Consider the following 19,689-nt stretch of genomic DNA (forward strand, 5'->3'; position numbering starts at 1 on the left):
ACAACATGTCAATTTTCAGTTGCTTACACAGTATCACAGAAACTGTTAGAAATTGTTTTGAAATCTGGCATACTTTGCAGTCATCCTAATTCCTCCAAGTGAGCCAAACCTGATTACATTTGGCTCACCCACAAAAGATCTGCAAGATGAGGAGAAGAACGAGTAGGAAAGAGACTCAAAAAAAAAAAAATCCACAAGATTTCTTCCTCCCCGCTGCCTCCAGCTCGGCCTCGCTGGAAGAGCAATTCCTATCCTGCCTGAAACTGGAGGGGTTTTATGTTTCCAAACTAAATTCAAATTCCCAAACTTTCTCTTTAAAATTTTTAGAACATTGATATTGGATCTACAGGAGGAGACTATAATCCATCTGTCCCTGAAGAGATTCAAGAGGAGCCTGAGGGGACACCTCAGTCTGCAGCTTCCTCATGAGGGGCAGCATCAACCTCTTCTCTTTTGGTGGCAGGACCAAGGGAATGGCCTGAAGTTGTGTCAGGGAGGTTAAGGTTGGATATCAGGAAAAGGTCCTTCCCCCAGAGGGTGGTTGGACACTGAACAGGCTCCCCAGGGAATGATCACAGCCCCAAGGCTGCCAGAGCTCAGGGAGATTTTGGACAATGCTCTCAGGGACAGGGTGGGATTGTTGGGGTGTCTGTGCAGGGCCAGGAGTTGGACTGGGTGATCCTTGTGGGTCCCTTCCAGCTCAGAATGTTCTATGATTTAATAAATCCCCAACTTCAGAGGATAGTTCATAAACATACCCTCGTTAACTCCTGAAATCGCTGTCTGAAATCCCACCCCCACATTGCTGGGCCCCACTCACGGCGTGAGACTGATCACAACATCAACATCCTCACCAAATTTATCAGCTATGAGATATTTTCGGAACAGCCAGCTTTGGAACGTGGCAAATGCATGTTGAGAGCAGGTAAAACATTCCAAGTCTGAACAAGAATTCAGATGCCCCAGTGAAATGACGCTGAATTCCATCAGATGAGCACCTGCCTCTTCAGACAGGAACTGTTCTGCTGGTGCAACATATTGCCAGCACTCACTAAAAGGCCTGTTGATTTAAACTCTTCCTTTGATACCAAATTAATTTGATGGGTTTCCTTTTGGATTTAAGTAGAAGACATTTATGTTTATTACGAAATACTCGTACTTTTTTTCAGCTGCCAAAAATATAACAGCTCCAGGCGTAGAAGCACAGACCCAAACTCCTGTTTCCAGTATGAGATAAAAAAAGCTTTCTTATCTTCAAGGCAAGGAAATTTAGTTCAGTCTCTTTAAACTGTAACTACAAGATTCTAAGGGTTTTTTTTGTTTTTTTTAGGATTCTTTGTTTGATAGACCAATGGAAAAAATGTGAGGGCCATTATTCAAATGTTTGTGGACCCTTTTAGCTAATGGATTCAAATCTATAATTCTGCACTTGTCAACAAGATAGTTCTTCAATCATATTAAGACTGCATAACTCACTTCAGTCCAAACCTTCCAGGACTCCATTCTGCAAAGCAAATAACATTTCCCCAGGGAGAAAGAAGTGTACTCATAACATCTAGTTCTCAGGTTCTCTCCATATTTTCTTGGGTTTTTTTGGAATAGAGACATTTCTTGTAGGTGTGGCCTCATTTACAGAAAGCCAAGCCCCCTCCATACAGGCAGAGAGTAAAATATTCAAAATAGTGTAACTTTAGGACAATTGTCTCTGTTCTGCAAGATAACACCAGACTTTTTTTACATGAGGTTTTCAGAAGAAAGTCTGTGCCTTTTTGTAAGCAGCTTATAAGGTAAATAGTTTAAAAGTTGAATCATATTTATGCCTTGGCAAAAGCTGCCTCTCCCTTCCCACATTGCTACTAAACGATGAGCTCAACTAACCAGAAAAGTTTTGCACAAATGAAATGAAAATTAAAAAGCAACATTTTTAAAGAAGTTTCATAACTGTGCTTCTGTTTGAGTGCCAGTGGCTCCTGCTAACTTGAGGGAATCATCAACTGTGTTTTTAGGGATCCAGGGCATGGCAAATCCTGCACAAGGCCCATAACCCAACCAGTCCCTTACAAACACAGCATTAGTTTAGACAGATATTTTAGTTTCCACTCAAATTATAATGCAATTTCCAATGTGTATCAAGAACAGTAGATGCCTTTTAAATAAGACAATAAGCAACAAAAGTTTTAGCAGCAATTTACTTGGCTAGAAACAGTAGAGAGAACATGGCCATCACTAAGGAGGGTCAGAGAGCTCATCCAGGACATTTTAAAAAGTATCACCCACCATGGAAAGCAGCATCCTGCATTTGAAATTCAACATAAAAACCATCCAAACTTCCTGCATTTCCTTTTGATCCATCCCTCCTGTGGTCCTCAGTACTTCTGACATGGAACAAACTGAGATGATTAAATCAGGTGTTTGTTATAATTTTATTTCTATATAATTATTCTTCAAGAACAAAAGACATGTTGTGTACTTTGCCTCTTTTTTTGATTGTTTGTTCTTGCATAAATAACATACTTACTCTGTTTACACTCTGCACTTAAACCACTTACTAAAATAAACTCAAAGGAGCCAATAAACTCCACAAAATTAAATGGCACACATGATGTAAAGCTTAATTTTACATACTATTTTGGCATCATAAATGCAACCCAGGTGTGCAATATAAGCAAATTGTGGATGACACTCTTAGTCATATGGTTTAGTTTTAGGTGAGGAGCAGGGAGTTGGACTCAATGATCCTTATGGGCCCTTCCAACCTGAGATATTCTGTGATTCTCCACAGTTGCCAAAAGCAGACATGAGCTTTTTCTAATCTAAGTAGATTTTTAAAAACACTTTTTCTTTTAATTTAACTTTAAAAAAAGTAGTATTTTAATAAAAATAGATTTATTAGATTAATAAAGAATTAAAACCTAAGCAAAGCTCACGTTCCAGCACCACATGTCAATGTTTGACATAGGTCTAAAAAACATTAAATATTTTCCTATGGCAGCTCTATAGAACAAGGCTAAATATTCTCTGTTATTCTATCTCACCTAAAGGAGGTGAGATACCAAAACTTAAGGGGTTACCACCCACCTGCTGGGCCCCAGTAACCAAGTGAGCTCATCAGAGCTGTGAAAGTGGCTTGAACCAATTCACAGCCTTAAAAACCTACTAGAGTCTTTCAGAGTCCTCCAACCTCACAGGGTGATTTCCATGGGGGCTTTAGAATACTTTCCTGGCTTCTGGTGGTTAAAGCAAAAATAGGAGATGGAACCCTGGAAGCCTTTATGCACTAGAGACCAACCTTTGTTGGCAGGAACTTAAGGATTCCTGGAGTGGCTCTCAGTCCCTGTGTTCTCCATAGAGGTTTTGAGATACCCCAAATATTCTGAAGCTAAAATACACTGGATTTGATGACCCCTCCTTCAATTTTTACCGTGTATTTCAGAATTAGAGGTGGCAGCAGCCCAAATTTTACCTGGAAAATATTAACATAAGTACGAAGAGAGGAAAGACAAAACCTCTCCTTAATACAGGTTGATATGTGACTTTGCATAGCACTTTGAATGTTATTAAGTGTTTGAATTTCTTCCTGTGTCTTTTTAGCCTGGATGACTGTCTTTCTCTTTCACTGACAGCCTCTGCAGGACCAAATTGACAGCTCTTTAAAGCAGTCTGACAAAAAGCAGCATTAATTAAGTCATTGCCGGACTGTAATTGTGTTAAGAAGTAAAAATCTAATATGAGAAAAGGTTAGTGAGTCCTCTCTTGTGTCAGATTTTCTACTCTCTATGAATATTAATGTCCTTAATGAAGACAATCTTTGCCTCATCAAGCCGTTGTTCTGCATTCAGGTGCCAAATCCCTGCACCATTGATTTGTTTTTAAAGAACAAATATGTCAGGGGAGACTGACTGTCCTGTTTCTTATCAACATCATAGAGAATGCTTTTGTATTCCTGGAAAGAGTTTATAGATTTTGTGTGCCATGTACAAGCAGTGCCTGTGATGGCAGAGGAGGGGAGGGATGTTGAGGTGAGGTAAACTAGTTGAAGTAATTTAATAGCAGCGTTCCATTTTATCATGTTAGCTTTTTTGTGTGTGTTAGCAATATCCATATATTAACGAGGTTATGATCAGCAGTTTTAATGATAAAATATGAATTATCTCCCCAGAAAGAATCCTGCAGTTTAAGCACCAAAATGAAGGAGCACGGTGATAAGACGCTGATCATCTCTTGCTGATTATCCCTCCCCTCCCTCCTCCTGATCCAGCAGATAATGATGATGGTGCTGATGAATGATGATCCTTTTTAAATAGGTTGAAGGCCCTTAGGAGTCTAACTCTGGTGAGGAACATTCCCTGCTCAGCCCCCACGTCTCCCATCCCTTCACTCACTGCCATCCCCAAAGCTTCTATCAACCACAAAATACTTCTGCATTACCAGTTACTACAGCATTACTAATATTTTGGGTTAGAATTGTTGCATCTGCTCCAGGGAACATAAGACAGGTCTCTGACACCCAGGTAAAGCTCAGCTCTGACCTGAGAGGCAAAGCCATTCTCCTGCCAGTGCTGGAATCTCTGTGAGAATCCTACTGAGGGCATTAGAAGGTACAGGAATTTCTATATAGGGTGTATCTAAAAGATTTACACCCCCTTCTGAGAGTTGAGAGGTAATTAATATTCTATTTTGCAAGCAGAAATCCTTGTAACAGCTCAATTTTAAAGAAATTTCTGGTATGTGTTTTTCAGAGCAGCGTGGTTCTTTTTAAAGACAATCCCGGCATATGTTCCACTGACAGAACAACATGAGAATTCTTCTAGACAAAATTAAACGTTTTAAGTTTTTATTTGAGCTGGATTATGTCTGCCAGTTAAGATGGATATAATAAGTGTTCATTGATGGCAGAATCAACAGTTCCAGAGCAAGACATACAGCAAAAGAGAGGAGGAAGTTTCTGACCTGACATACTGAAAGTACAAGCTCAGAGCTGAGAAGCCTCTACTTAAACAAGAGTCAAACATCATCAACATGAATCATCACCACCAAATAAAAGGCATAAATTTATACATAAACCAGGGAAGGATCCACAACAGTGGGCACTGCCTTATCCTCTGCCAGTATATCTTATTTCTGGCTTTAGAGCTGTATCTGTAGAGGATGCTCTACCTGTATGATGGGGTTTTTCCTTCCTTGCTACCTGAAGGGAGCCCACAAGAAAGGTGAGACTCTGTTTACAAGGGTCTGGAGTGACAAGAGAAGGGGCAATGACTTCACACTGACAGAGAGTAGGTTTGGATTAGATATTAGAAATAAATTCTTCCCTGTGAGGGTGGTGAGCCCTGGCACAGGTTGAATGGTGCAAAACTGGGCAGGTGCTGAATTGTTTGGGTTTTTATTCAGCTTATTTCACCTTTAGAACAGGATTGTCACCTGGAGAACAACCTTCTGAGGGCCCTTCTGGAGGTATCCCCACTACCCTGGAATTCTGACCCCATACAAAAAGCAGCTTCCCTGAGCCTGAACTCAGACTGGCTCCTGTGTAGTGACAGGAATTACACCAGATTTATGCTGGCAGTGACTTCCACTGTAACTCAGAATCCAGGTGAGGGAGTTATAAATACAGTACTGTAACAGAAGAGTTTCATACTCATTTTTCTCTCAGATTGTTAATTTTCCACATTATTTTCTTTTTTTTACTGGTCCATCTTAGCTTATTAACCTAAAAGAGCCTCCTCTTGGGACAGCCTTCCCTAATTTAGCCTTCCCATTGTCCAGCTGACCCACTTGTAAAGCAGATGGACAACAGAGGACATTTAGAGGAAACCACAAAACCGCTTTTAAGTGTGAAAGGTCAGTTTTCAATTAATTAAACCTTCCTTTTTTCTGCAATTACTTTTTCTTCCTCCAAGTATAACTGTTTTTAGAAGGACAAAGACTGTTTTCTCACTGTCTATAGTCTTTGACACACTCTTCATGCTCATGCCCCAATATTTGATCCCTGTTTGTCTGACATCCCACTCCCACCCCTGCCAGCACAGCTGGAAGTCAGTGTTGCTAAAGCACCTGATGTTATATATAAACACATTATTTCAAATTGTGTGAACGTTAATTACTTTCTATCAATCAAAACTTACACCCAAACAGAACAGTGATATTTCAGGCTGTTCCTTGTTTGTCTTAAAAATTCTGGAATATTCAAAGCAGTGAAAAATAGTCAATCCACTGATCATCTTTTTCAGGGTATTACCCTGCATTTGGGCATTTCTTAACGAAAATGCCAAACATCTAAGATAGGTGCACACTTATCCCATCCACATAGAAAATTGTAAATGACAAGGAGATCTACTAAACAAATAGCAAAGGCCTTTTTATAGCCTAAATTTGTAGCCTAAATATTTCTGTTCAGGCTAAATATTTAAATATAAATACTTTAAAAAAGTATATATTTATTTTATTTAAATATATAGCCTAAATTTCACTGTGTTGAGACACTTTGAAGAGCACCTACTCAACTCTGGTTGAAGGGTACCTGCCCTATTTTCCTTGTTCTCCAAGTGCCAACTCCCCTTTGCACACAGAGCTGATATTTGGTATTTTATTCTCCACAGTTCCAGCTATAGGCAGCCTGGCAGATTAAGTTCAAGCTTTGTGAACAGAAGAGAGATAATTCAGAGGCCTCTTATTACTTCTGATCTCTGAGCTGTGCAGGGATCACAGCTCCCGGATTGCATCTGTTCCCAAAATTTTCAAAACAAAACCAGCTTCTCTGCATAATCTGTTTTCTTACTATTATGTAGTGAGACATTCATTGGAAGAAAAAAAAAAAAAGAAGTCTCCTAGAAGAACAGAACAACCTTCAGGTGATTAAAATAACCAGTGACAAGATGAAAATCACAGGGTTTTTTCAATCCCTGTTTCCCTGCAGGAACAGACACACAAATGGTGGCCTTCAGTCAACAATTGCAAGAGGAACCATATGGACCAGGGACAAGCTTAAAATATGGACTTTTTTTTTTTGCAGATGAAACAGTTCTTTCTGCAGTTGAAGAAGAATTTTTTCACTGAAAGGGTTGGAAGGGGCTGCCCAGGGAGGTTTGGAGTGCCCATCCCTGGAGGTGTCCAAGGAAGGACTGGATGTGGCACTCAGTGCTCTGGGCTGGTGACAAGGTGGGGGGTGGGCACAGCTTGGACTCAGTGATCTGGGAGGGCTTTTCCAAACTCAGTGATCCTGTGAACTGAGGTAGGAGGTGGATTTGCATCACCAATCTAATTATGACCTTGTAAGATCACTAAGAGAGCAACATTCACTATTTCCTTCTCCACCAATAGAGCTTAAACATTCACTTATCTATACATGAACTTCATAATTTCTTAATTTCATTCTGCTACAATGCCAGAGGTATTTCCATGGATTTTTAAATATTTTAAATTTTTTTTTATACTTCCATGAGACCTTTGTACCAAGAACACTTGGGACTGGGTGCCCTCAGTCCAACTCCTGTGTGTGTATAGGAAGCAGGATAAGATCCATCCCAGAGAGATTTTTAAAATGAAAGGATAGAGTAGCAATTCCAACTATAAATAGGGTTTGAGACATGAGACAAAAGAAGTTAAGAGGTGTATAAATGAACCCTGTTGTAACACTGACCCAGCTCCTTCTCTCCAATTAATTTAATTGAGAGTTTTGGTTTACTTAGCACTTTTCATCCATAGACCTAAAAGCACTTTATAAAGAAATGTAAATGCCAATATCCTCATTTTACAGCTGAGGATAAAAGGGCACAGGGAACTTCTGTGAATCACCCCAGGTCAACAAGGAGGTGGTAAAACCCAGAAGAGAAACCAGTTTGCTTACTCTGTCTGCTGTGCCTCCCATCCACCAGGAACTGTGAATTCCAGGTCATTTAACAAAGAGCTGCCAAAAATCCTCTACAAAACTGAGAGCTACCCCTTTTACGTAGAGAAGGGCAAGCATCCCATCTGTAGAACTTTTGAATCCTAAACTAAGTATAAGTAAAAAGAGCTGCATGTAATGCCAAAGTTGGTACATTAAAAAAAAAAAAAAAAAGGAGAAATACTTTTTATCCAGGTAATATTGTGAAAAAGTTATATTGAAAAGTTTTTTCCCTCCAGAAAAACTCACATTTTATCACATGCCCAAAGAATTATTTTTTAGGGAGCTCAACTAGCTATACCCAGGGTTTAGCTATTAGAAGAAATCTGATTTTTATCTCCCCAAAAGCAGGTATTTTCTCCCTTAGCAAAAACATCAGGAGATGACCAAACAGGGGAAAAGGCTGGAAAGTCTCCTGAAACACAGGGTCATAACCAACAGAGTGGTTAAATCTCAGAGTATCCACATGTCTGGTGTTTATAGGAGTTGCTGAATTACCCTCTTTCAGGAGTTAGGACTTGTTTATTGATTTCCACAGACTACATTGGAGTATTTCTGGACTATTTGAGTCTCAGTTAAAATACTCCACAAAGTTTCTCCATGCCCTGTTTTTTAGTGATGTGCAATGACAACCAACGCTTTTCAGGAACTCTCGACAGGCTGTGTTACTGCAGAGATAAATAAAGGATAATACCATATGAAACAGAGCTTAATCCATCACACAGAGTCTCAGCTACAGGACACAGAGAATCTCAATTGATTCATCTGCAAACCCTCAGCTGAGAGTCCAGTGTACAGAGAATTCCTGTTCCTCCTGCATCTGATCACATTCCAGAGCAGATTCAGGGGCTGAACCACCAACAGTCAAAGTCTGCATTTCCCATCTCTGCCTTCCTCACTGAGATTCCATCGGAGAGACCAGAAGCACTCAGGATATTTGAGGCATTACATCAGTACTTTATGTCACCCAAGGCTGGGGAAAAGCAACAAAAGACATTTGGGATCTGGAGAAACAATCAATTTGCGTAAATGTTGCACCGAGATTGGAACTCGTGCTGGACTCTGATGGTAACAACATTCTCTTCCCATTTCCTTCAGAAGGGCTCCCTCTCCAACTGTGAGCAAGATAAAGGTTGATTTACTAATCAGGGGCTTATGGCAATTTCCTTGTGCATTTTTTTCCCCTTATGCATTTATTTCCTCATGCATTTATTTCTGAAGGAGACCTGGATGACCAGTTCTCCCAAAACATTTGGCTTTTGAATCTGAAGTCTTGAAGGGCAGATTTTACCACTCTTTTGCTGAGCTCTCTGTGAATAATACCTCTGTGATATTTCAAGACTTCAGTGTAGTGCATGACTCATGAATTCTGTAGTAAATAGGCCAGACTTGCAGCTCCAGGTATTTTTAACCTTCTAAGCAGAAAAAGGGAATATTTAGGATAAGAAATGAACATGAATTTAACAATAAAAATAGAAAGACCACTTGGTGTACAGCACTCGGGTATCCCCCTGGGACAGAACCATCCAAATTACCGTATGCTTCTTACAAGCAATAAAAAAAAAACCCACCAAAAAAACCAAAAAAAACCAAAACCAAAGACAGAATATGCTTTATGAAATTTTTTACAGTGTGATGCCACTGATGTGAACCTGCAGCTAAAACAAATACGATCCCTTCCTTGTAGTACTCCAAGGCACTGCAGGCCCATTGGTTCCTCAATCTGAGCAGAAAGAGAGCTAAAAGCTGACAGGCCTTTCCCAGCAGGGTGGTTGATACACAGCAAACAGCCACAGCTCTGTCCCTCATTATTAGCTGGGACTAACAGAGGAAGCAGATGCAGAGGATGCCTGGGGCTGACTCTGGAACTGGGAGATCTCCTCTCACCCTCCTCCTCCTGTGTGTGCTGGGTGGGACAACTACCTTCAGGAGAGTGATCTGGTGGCCACAGCTGATCCTCACCACACTTAGTTTTTGGTGTTGACACACTACACAGCAAGTAAACCTATCCTGGAGTAAACCTCCAGGAATTTCTCCTTCCTGTGTATCCCCTCTCTATCAGGACCTCTGGTGATACCAACATCCAAAACCCCATAAAAATCCTGGAAAGCAAAGGCTCTACCTCCCAACACGAAGCAGAGCACTGTGAGTGAGGTCCAAGCTGGAAGGGGGGGAAGAGACACCAAGGTGGTGGCAAAACTCCTCACAACCCCATGGAAGTGGCTTTCATAGAATCACAGAATGGTTTGGGCTGGGAGGGACCTCAAAGCCCACCTCATTCCACTCTAGGGACATCTTCCCCTAGACCAGGTTCCTCAGAGCTCCATCCACATTGGGTGCTTTCACTTGTGCTTTCAAGCTAAAATTTTCAGATGTCTCCCGGATTTGAAGGCTTAACTCCCCCACTGAATTCACTTGGTTTTGGGCAACCAACTCCCCCAGGCTTTTTCAAAAATCCCATCCATAGTCATTTTCCTGTCCTTGTTCTCACTAATTAGCACGGTGCTCCTGTGTGTGACTTTACAACACTGCAGAGGATTCTGCTGAACATGTGTGGGGGGTGAGGGGAGTTCTCTTATTGAAATTTGATTCAAAAAAGGAACAAGAAAAACATTTCTATTCATATTAGGTTTTGTAAAACCATTTAGTGTTATGAAAAGCCTAATGTTTAAGCCTAAACTAAGTAGACAGTGATCCTTTAAGTCCCTGTCTTCCAGAATATTTCACCATTCTATTCTTTCCCTGAAAGTTAAGTTTGTTGTTCTTTCACCTTCCAAAGTCCTTGATGGGTTATTTCTAGAGAATATTTAAATCTGTGAAGTATTTTGGTCAGCAAAGATGTCTACAGAAATTTCCTCAAACTCCATCATGTATTTACCCACTTCTCAGAAATTCTTCTTCCATTTTCTATTAATATTATTTCACTGGGATCAGTCTCTGTTGAGAAATTTAGTTTAAGCTGCCTAGCAGTCTTAAAAGAGGAAGATCTATTAATTTAATCATTTATATGAATCATGTCTAAATGATCTCAGCAGAGAAAATGTGTTAGCCATTTAAATCCCATCATTACATATTATATAATAATTACCACTAATTCTAGTTTGGATGGGCCACAATATTGCTTTACATACCTAATATATTCAGAACATCTACCTTCCCAAGCTCAGTCTTTTTGTGACCTTTGAGTTTATGCTTGTCTCTTGATTATGAACATAGGACAGGCTCTCTTAAGAAATTAGAGATGCAAAACACACACATGGTGCCACAGCTATTTGGCATGCACAGCTACCACTTCATTTTTTTAATATCTCAAGTTCTTTTTGTCTCTGGGAGATATCGAGCACGCTATTGATACTGCTGTAATCAAAATAATATTTATTTGTTAAGTGTTCTCAGTATATTCAGTGCTGTACATGACACTACACTCTGCAGCAAGCTGAGCTCCCAGTGTAAGAGGGAGTTATTCCCAGGAGACTACAGGATGGAACTTACACTGAATTTCCAAATCCCTTGCTCTGAAAGGGCTGTTTAAACACTGCCTGTTCAAGCAGAGACAACTACACACGTCTGACCTGTCTGTACATGGTTGTCTACAGCTCAGACTGACAGAATTCACAATTTTCCAATGAAAAAGGGGAAAATATTAATTTTCCATTAAGAGATTCCTGCACAGACCTGAGCTTAGGACCCAGAGAGGACCTGCCAGACCCAGGGAGAGCACAAAAACTCCCCAGCAATGGATGAACAAGCCACCAAATTGCTTCTCTGTTGGGCACCCCAAGAAAAAGGCCATCCCATGCAATTCCTCACTGGGAGCCAACTCATTTCCACATGGACGTGACAATCCAGCTTTTCTCATTGAGCTGAAAATGGGTTCAAACACACTCCCAGCACAGTTACTGCGAGATAGTGGAGCTGGCACCACGAGATGGTTGAGATTCCAGCCTCCAGAGTCAGAGCTCTGCACCTTGGGACACAAACAGTGCTTCCAGGGAGGGATTTGAAGGAGAAACACCCCCTTCTGTGCACTCCCTGGGAACCCAGTGCTCCAGTGCTGCTCTCAGGTGTGGCACTGGGCTTTGCCCTTGAGGAAGGCTGAACTGTGTCTCTGCCATGCTAGAACAGCATGAATAACTTCACCCACTTTGGACACTGTGTATAATCTTTTTTTTTTAAATTATTATTCTTTATTTTTTTGCACTGGCTCCACATGAATCCACCTACCAGCAACCTTCCCTCTACTCTATCAAAACTGCAACACGTTACACCCCTGATTAATTACAGAAGAGTGAAACTTCCAGCTCTCAGATCCCAAGGGTCAAATCTATCCCTGGTGTAAGCCAGAAATCAGTAGTGAGACAAATTTGGCCCTAGGTGACTTCTTTCCCTCAACTACCTCATTACACCATCCCTTCTAGAGCTGATGAATTGAGCCCCTTGTGTTCTGTTTGTAACCATAATTAGTATTCATTTTGCAAGCTTAAAGTTCACCCTTGATACAGGACTGAGCCTCATGTTAATCACGGCGATGTCTCACCGCCTTTGACTCTGATCTGGCAGGTTTGCATTACTTGTCCCATACCTAATTTTTTGCCCTTACCAGCCAACTAGCACCTCGACATCACACTGTGTCAGAATTAGAAACTTTTGACAGATCTGTAATCATCTAGTTCTCATCAGCTCTATGCATGTTAGTCACTTCATTTCCACATTCTAACAGTTAATATGCCTTAATTTCTCACACTTTGTGAATATTTAATTCCTCCCTTTTCAACATCATTTTTAGGTTGTGTGAATCATTTTCAAAGCCTTTGCTATTCTCCCTCCACTATCATCTGCATATTTTATGAAATGGCACAGTTGAATCTCTGAGGGCTCTTGATAAAAATGAAGCTGGCAGGCTGCTCATTAGTTGTTTACCTGGAGCTGTGTGAATCCCCCAGAATGGTGGATTCCCATTTGGATTTGAATTAGGATATTCTGACACATAAGAATTGAAAACCTTGCCAAGCTAAGTGTGATTCTTTCCCACCCCCTCCCTTCTACCCCAATTAATAGGCTGCCTTTCTTTGGCCAATCTGCTCCTGGTGCAGCACCACGGCCACCAACATCTGCAACAACTGGCTTGTTAAGAGGTGAGAGACAGAGGCTGTGGCCAATTAGCAACTCTAATGAGGGGGAAAAGTGTCCCATCAAGAGCACACAGAGGGCAGCACAACTAAAATGGGAACTTTCCAGGCTTCCAGATTCGGACCGAGTCACTGGGACTCGGGCTGGGGTTTATTTAACATGTGGTTCAACAGGCAAGTAATAAAAGATGACATTCAGTGGAAATCTGTAAATTTAAGAAATAAGAACTTGACAGTGACCATTCCTGGCAAGTCTCACACAACTGTTACACAGGAGGAACAGTTTCCATCATTTCCTCGATCTTATCTATGCACTAAGGCACTATCGTGCCACACTCAACTCACTAATTCCAAGACAAAAATAAGGACATCCTTGCATTTACCAGAAAATCATGGATTGCCCACTGAAGAACTCTGGGATATCTGTCCCACCCCTGACACAGAACATTTTTTTCCCTCCTACATTAATGCTTCTCCCACTTGAAAGCTGGGCCCATGATGCTGGTGGGTCTCTCCCTGCAGTTCTCCTCATCATGTGTATAATAAATCTTCTACTTTCCAATAGTTTCAGTTTCTAGTATCCACAGATTTACATTTAGCTTGATCTATTTTTATGCTGATATCATGCTCACTTTCATAGGTTTCACTTAAAAGCAGTAATGCCATCTCTCTGGGCACTAAATTTTTCATGAATTTTTTGGCCTTTGCTGACTTCATAGGTAAATAGAGAATTGGGGACATTAGAAACACAGGTAAGAGAGTCTTTCCAGCTGCAGAAGCTGCATCTGCACTGTTACTTTGGTCATACAGGTGTTTTGGTGAAAGAAAAAAACAAGCAAGAAAATGAGAATTAAAAGACACTTAGTTTTGATAGCAACCATCTTTCTATTTTATCCTCGTGTCCCACCTAATACATCTTGGCCTCAACAAATCTCTTAAAACTCAGTACATTAAAAATACAAATAACCAAGAGCAGAGTTTGCAATTAAAATTCCACAGAGTTTCTGGCCATCTGATGTTACATATTTTATCCCCTGAAAATGAGCAGCCAAGAACAATCAGGAGCTCCCTCCTCCAGCCCCTGAAACTCTCTCTCCTCGGTACCAATTGAGAGAACAGGTTGAGAACCAATTTGCTGACATATCATATTGTTCAGTGCTTGCTCTCAATCTAATCATGTGTCTCATACAATTTGTTGTGTTTGTTAAAATCCCAGCTTTAAGAAGCTACTGAATATTTGAAAATCTTATAACATAAACTGATATTTTTATACAGCCTCAGCTAGAGCGAGGGTGGATTTGAGTATGATTTGAGTTTGTTGTAAAGATTAGAAATTAAATATATATATTAAGAATTATTTTCTACAGTCTCCTGAAGCCTGGTGGCCTGTGTGGCTGGGTTGTTAATTCCTGGCTTTGACAGTATTCCATTCTTTTGATTTGTTATATGTGCTTCAGATCTATTACTTTTTAATTGGACATGAACATGCCTATGAACTGAACTTAGTCTCCAAGGGTTTGCATAAAATTAGCCAAGACATGGGGAAAGTGGAGTTGTTGCTGGAACTCCAAGCTCTTGGACATTATAGGAGTTAAAAACAACAATAACCACAGAGATGCTCATCCAACAACACATAACTAAACACAACAAGCTGCAGGTTTGGTGGAGTGATATTTTAATTCAATTTTCAGAGATTCTTTCCCTACACCTACAAGTTAACTATTTAACAGTTACCACTTTAAACATTTTGGTATTTTCCTACCTTATAAAATATTGCTTGGATTCAGAAATACTTTTATCCTACAGACTAGAAGCAAACATATCATTTTGCTAAGTGTGCATCAGCCACTCAGTGATGGCAGCCTTTAAAAACCCTTAGAGATCAACCTACAACATGATTATGTCCCAAGAAGGCATTCTCACATAAAACTTCACACAAAAGGACTACAGCAAGTATTTTCTTAGCTGTCAGTGTGAGTAAAATTAACTCATGACCTCAGTTTTGCAATACTGGCCAGTGTGGTTCCCTTGACACAAGGAACACCAAGGAATTTGCTTTTAGTCAAGTGTGTGTACATATGAGGACACACTTTTAAAAAATTGGTTCTCTGTTTGATGAAGACAATTGTCATCTCACTACTACCCCACTGCACACCCTCAGCAAAGTGAGGGACTTCTCTGGGAAATAGAATTTAAAGCACCAGTTCAACTGCAGTTTGATGGACATCATCTGATCAACCTTGTGCTGCTTGTCTGTGCTGACCAGAACATTGTGTGGAGCAAACAGACTCAAAGCAAACCAACACAACCCATCTAAATGAGATGAAATGTTGGTTTTCTTACAGTCAGGTGTTCCTCTGCACTGTGACTGTACCATAGTGCCCACAGGGCAGCACAAGTGACAATGTGGTTACTCCAACAGAAAAATAGAACACAAGAGGGGATTTATATGAAATTAGGGGTGTAAGAACAGCACTCTGGGAATGAGGACAGGTCAAAGGGCTGGAAACACTGGGAACACCAAACCATTTGATACAAGCAACTGAAAGACTTAACCAGAAGGGCAAACTCTGCTTGCAGAAATACTCTCTTTGATGCAGTTGTCAATTTTGCCTGAATTTCTTTTCAGAGGAAAAGCTCTCCAGTTTGGCTCAGCACAGACAGAGTCATGCTTTGTGCTTCCCTACTCTCCCTACCCCTCCTCCCGCATGTTAAACAGACCAGAGACCTGACATTTGATGTTGTTTGTTTGAAATGATAAACTTAATCATGAGTGAAATGTTAGGAAGTGACAGTGCTGGCCACAGTAAGGTCGTTTCTCCTTCCAGCCAAGCACAATCCCGCTCTCCCCCTTAATTGCATTGCCAGTCCTTGCCACAGGAGGACCCAGGATTTGCAAGTGGGGAACTGAATCTGTCTTTGTGATAATTAAACCATGGACCTCTGTAAAGACTGCCAAATCTGCCATATGGTAGTTTTATGACCTAGACTGCTGTTATCTCTTGAGAAAGCTAACATCCTAATCTCATTTGCCTTATCTGTGATCAGAACCCGCATTTCTAGAGGGCAAAATGCAGGAGCACTGCTCGTCACAGAGCATCCTACAGCAGTGACATTTTGTCCAGTGGTTCACATTAATAAAATGTAGAGAGAACTCATTATTGACATCCTGGAATTAAAACAGAAATCGAGAGGCTAAACCCAAATAACCCGTGGGTTACTGGCGCACAGATTGTAACATCTCACTGTGAAAAATTCCTGGGACCTGACTTGGGAGAGATGAGTAATTAAAACATTCATTGCAGGAAGGTTGTGAAAAGGCCACTGAGTTTTTTTACAATGCAAACACGATATTTTAAAACACAAACACAGGAGGCTGGTGCCTTTGGAAGTCTGATGTCATTTATCACAGACACTTTCAGAGCATCCTTGGGAGCTGAGAGCTGGGCAAACACTTTGCAAGAAGAGGAAGCCAGGCTGTAAGATGCCTGGTAAAACAATGAATGGGCCAGAACCAGTGTCTGGCCTTTCTAATACTCATGTTTTCTTAATAAATTAACACAAACCTGTTTTCAAGTCTGCCACACTCCCATCTGAGCACTTGCCCTGTGGTTCAGAAACCAGTTACCCTTTAGAACTAAAACACAAACACTCCCCAGCTGTGGTCACCTTGTTAAACACTTTTTGGGGCTGGATCATTTCTTAAGAGAATGCATCTGTTCCTTTCAGCAAGGTTGTGGCTTCAAAAGTGCATTGAAAACAGAAGAAACAGGTGGCATATTTTTCATCTCAGTGGTAGCAAACACACAGACTAAACTCTTTGATGGCCAAGAGAGCCTTAAACAGAGGTACCTTCAGCACCAGGAACTGCTATTGAAGATGCTGCTCATTAAGTGGTTTAGGATGGGATATTTCTCTGCAAAGAAAAGCCTAATGGCTATTCAGGTCTCCCCCAAGTTCTCCAGAGCCATGACCTTCATCACATTTGTCTGCCAGACTGACTCTTATCAAGAGATTACCCGGGTCTGTTTTTACAGAAATATTCTGGTTATATGATCTAGATAATGCAGCCCTGCTATAAATCACCCAGGCTGTCCCCTGATATTTTGAAAACTGATGAGACTGCCGATTCCTGCTTCTTACTTTGTATGCAAATGATAAATTATAGATGGGAAATAGGAAAAAGAAGGTTTTACTCATTTGCTGGATTGAAACAGACTGGATTAGTGAGAGAGCAGTAGTACCCTTGGACTATTTATTGTGACATTGCTTAGAAAAATTCAAACCCCAAAGCCTTCAAATCACTGGGGACATTGTTAGCCTTCTGCAGGAATTATTAAAATGTACAGAAATGTATGAGCATCACTTTATAATAATTAATCAGGGACTGTTGATTAATAAAGCTCATTTTTTAGTCCCGATGATTCAGGGTATTATCCAAAGGACAGTGTCCTTGTCATATTGATTAAGAAACCAGACTTTGCCGTGGAAGGAAGTCTAAGAACAGTCGCTCTTCTTCCTTCCCCCCTTCCCCCATATAAAATAAATATTGAATGAGAATATTAACTCGTTAACCTTGACAACAATTTGTAATTTTCATAAGGAGGAAAACTCGCGTATTCAGCAAATAAATTGCTGCAGGGATTTCAGGGAAACAAATTGGAGAGAATGAAGAATGCTACCATATGAATTCTGTCGGGTTTATGGGCTGTGGTGATAAATTTGTTTGGTTATGTCCCTCAATTAAGGCCACAAATACTGTGAAGCGTCAGGAGCAAGTTAACTGGGAGAGCTGGTGGGGAGAAGTCTGGGTGACGATCTAAGGTCACTCAGGAAGTTCAGTTTGCTTCCTTCTTTTATATCTAGCTCAGATCTGGAGCACAAAGTCTTAAGAGTGCATCTTCTGTACAGCATATTAATCCCCTTAAAGCCTTTGTTAAAAAGATAACTCCATTTATTAGGTATTGCATGAGAAAAATCTTCGTGTGGAATTAGCAGCACCAGTCAGAGGTTTTACAGGGTTATCTAATTATTTGGAACTCACTTTAACCAGGAATGCAGGTAAAATAGATAATTTGGAAGCTGTTTACCTCTGCAGTTGGCCAGCACTGGTTTTTTAGCCCCCAATAAAAACATTCTGGCTTTGAAAGTCGAGCTGGAGTGTTTTAAGGATTACAGGAAAAAATGGACACTCTTTGCTCCTTCATGTATTTTCAGCTGCAAAACCTTATTTGTTCAGACCATTGACTCAGCCAGCAAAACACATTTAGGCATGTGACTAGTTTAAAGCCTGTTTTGCCTCAACTAACATCAAGTAATACTGAGCACACTTAAAATTAAGCATATGCTTAACTGCTTTGTTGGATTACAGCCTAAATTATCTATTAATCCAATTGCATGGTTTCCTCTGATCACTGCAGTCTTCAAGTTCCTACTGTACAATAGATTTAATATAAATGCATTATGTTTGTCAGGCATGCCACTAGATTTGCATGCTGTCCTTGTCTGCTTGGCTATATTATCACCCACAGGAGAATATTAAAGATTTAATATGATTTTTAAAAATTTAATTTTAGAGACTTTTTTTTTTTTTGGTAAGGATATGAATGAACTGTATCTTGTTTGGGAAAGCAAAAGGAAAAACTAAATGGAAGTGTTTAATATTTTAAAGGTCCGGATAGGGAAACATGAGGCAAATGAGAACGTGCACATGGAAACCAGGAGCTGTGGAACAGAAAGGCAGGACAACACATATAACAGTTATTGTTATTACAGCAACAACAACTGGTGTCTGATTAGAGTCTGATTTTAGTGGAATCATCCTGCAGGAACATCAGGATAGAGAAACTGGCTGCCTGTTAAAGGTATGGGAGTGAACTCCATCCATTCCAATATGTGATTGCATTTGAGGTGCCCAACTGTTCCAGGGAAGGGGGAAATCACAGCACATTTGTTTATTTTGCCTTTCCAGCCATGTACATTTTGAAGGGTGTTTTGCCTTTTAATGACACTTAGAGTAATCTTAAATGCACGAAAAAAGCCTCAGAAATCTAACTTTAAGTAGTTTTGTCCATGATGTCACAGGAGCCTGTGAAGGACCTGCTCCAAGGCTCTGGGCTGTGTCACCCTCCTCCTTCCACCTGGTCATCCTGGTCTTTCCAAGTGGAATCCTGCCCATTTTGCAGCACTGGTGCCAGCCTGAATGCTCACAGTTTCCAGCCCTATCCTGCCCCTCTTGCTGTGCTGCTTGAAGGGCAGAGCAAAAAAATCGATGTATCCCGATGTTATTAACATGAATTAACAGGGTACACACTCAGAGATGCACTTATTCCTGGTGCATCACAGAGGATAATAGTCATAATGACTTTTGCTAAGCCTTCTCCTGCTAAAACCAAAAATAAATAAATAAACAGAAGAAAATCCCTGTGTTTCTCTTACTGGTGGCCCGGAATATAATCAGGCAGTACCTGCAGGATAAATCAAAAGATTAAATTAAGTTGGGATTTGAATCCCCCACTAAACAAAGAATCAAACAGAGATTATGCTTTCCTGGACTCCAGGCTCAGAATGGCTTTCAAGGGCCCTCCTTACAAACATAATATCATTATTTGCTTTGACCAGTGGTACGTTAAAGAAAATACAGGCGAGGGGGTGGAGGGGGAGCAGTGAGGGAGG

Source organism: Corapipo altera, unplaced genomic scaffold (assembly GCF_003945725.1).
Source record: "Corapipo altera isolate COAL_440 unplaced genomic scaffold, ASM394572v1 64, whole genome shotgun sequence".
NCBI classification, from domain to species: domain Eukaryota; kingdom Metazoa; phylum Chordata; class Aves; order Passeriformes; family Pipridae; genus Corapipo; species Corapipo altera.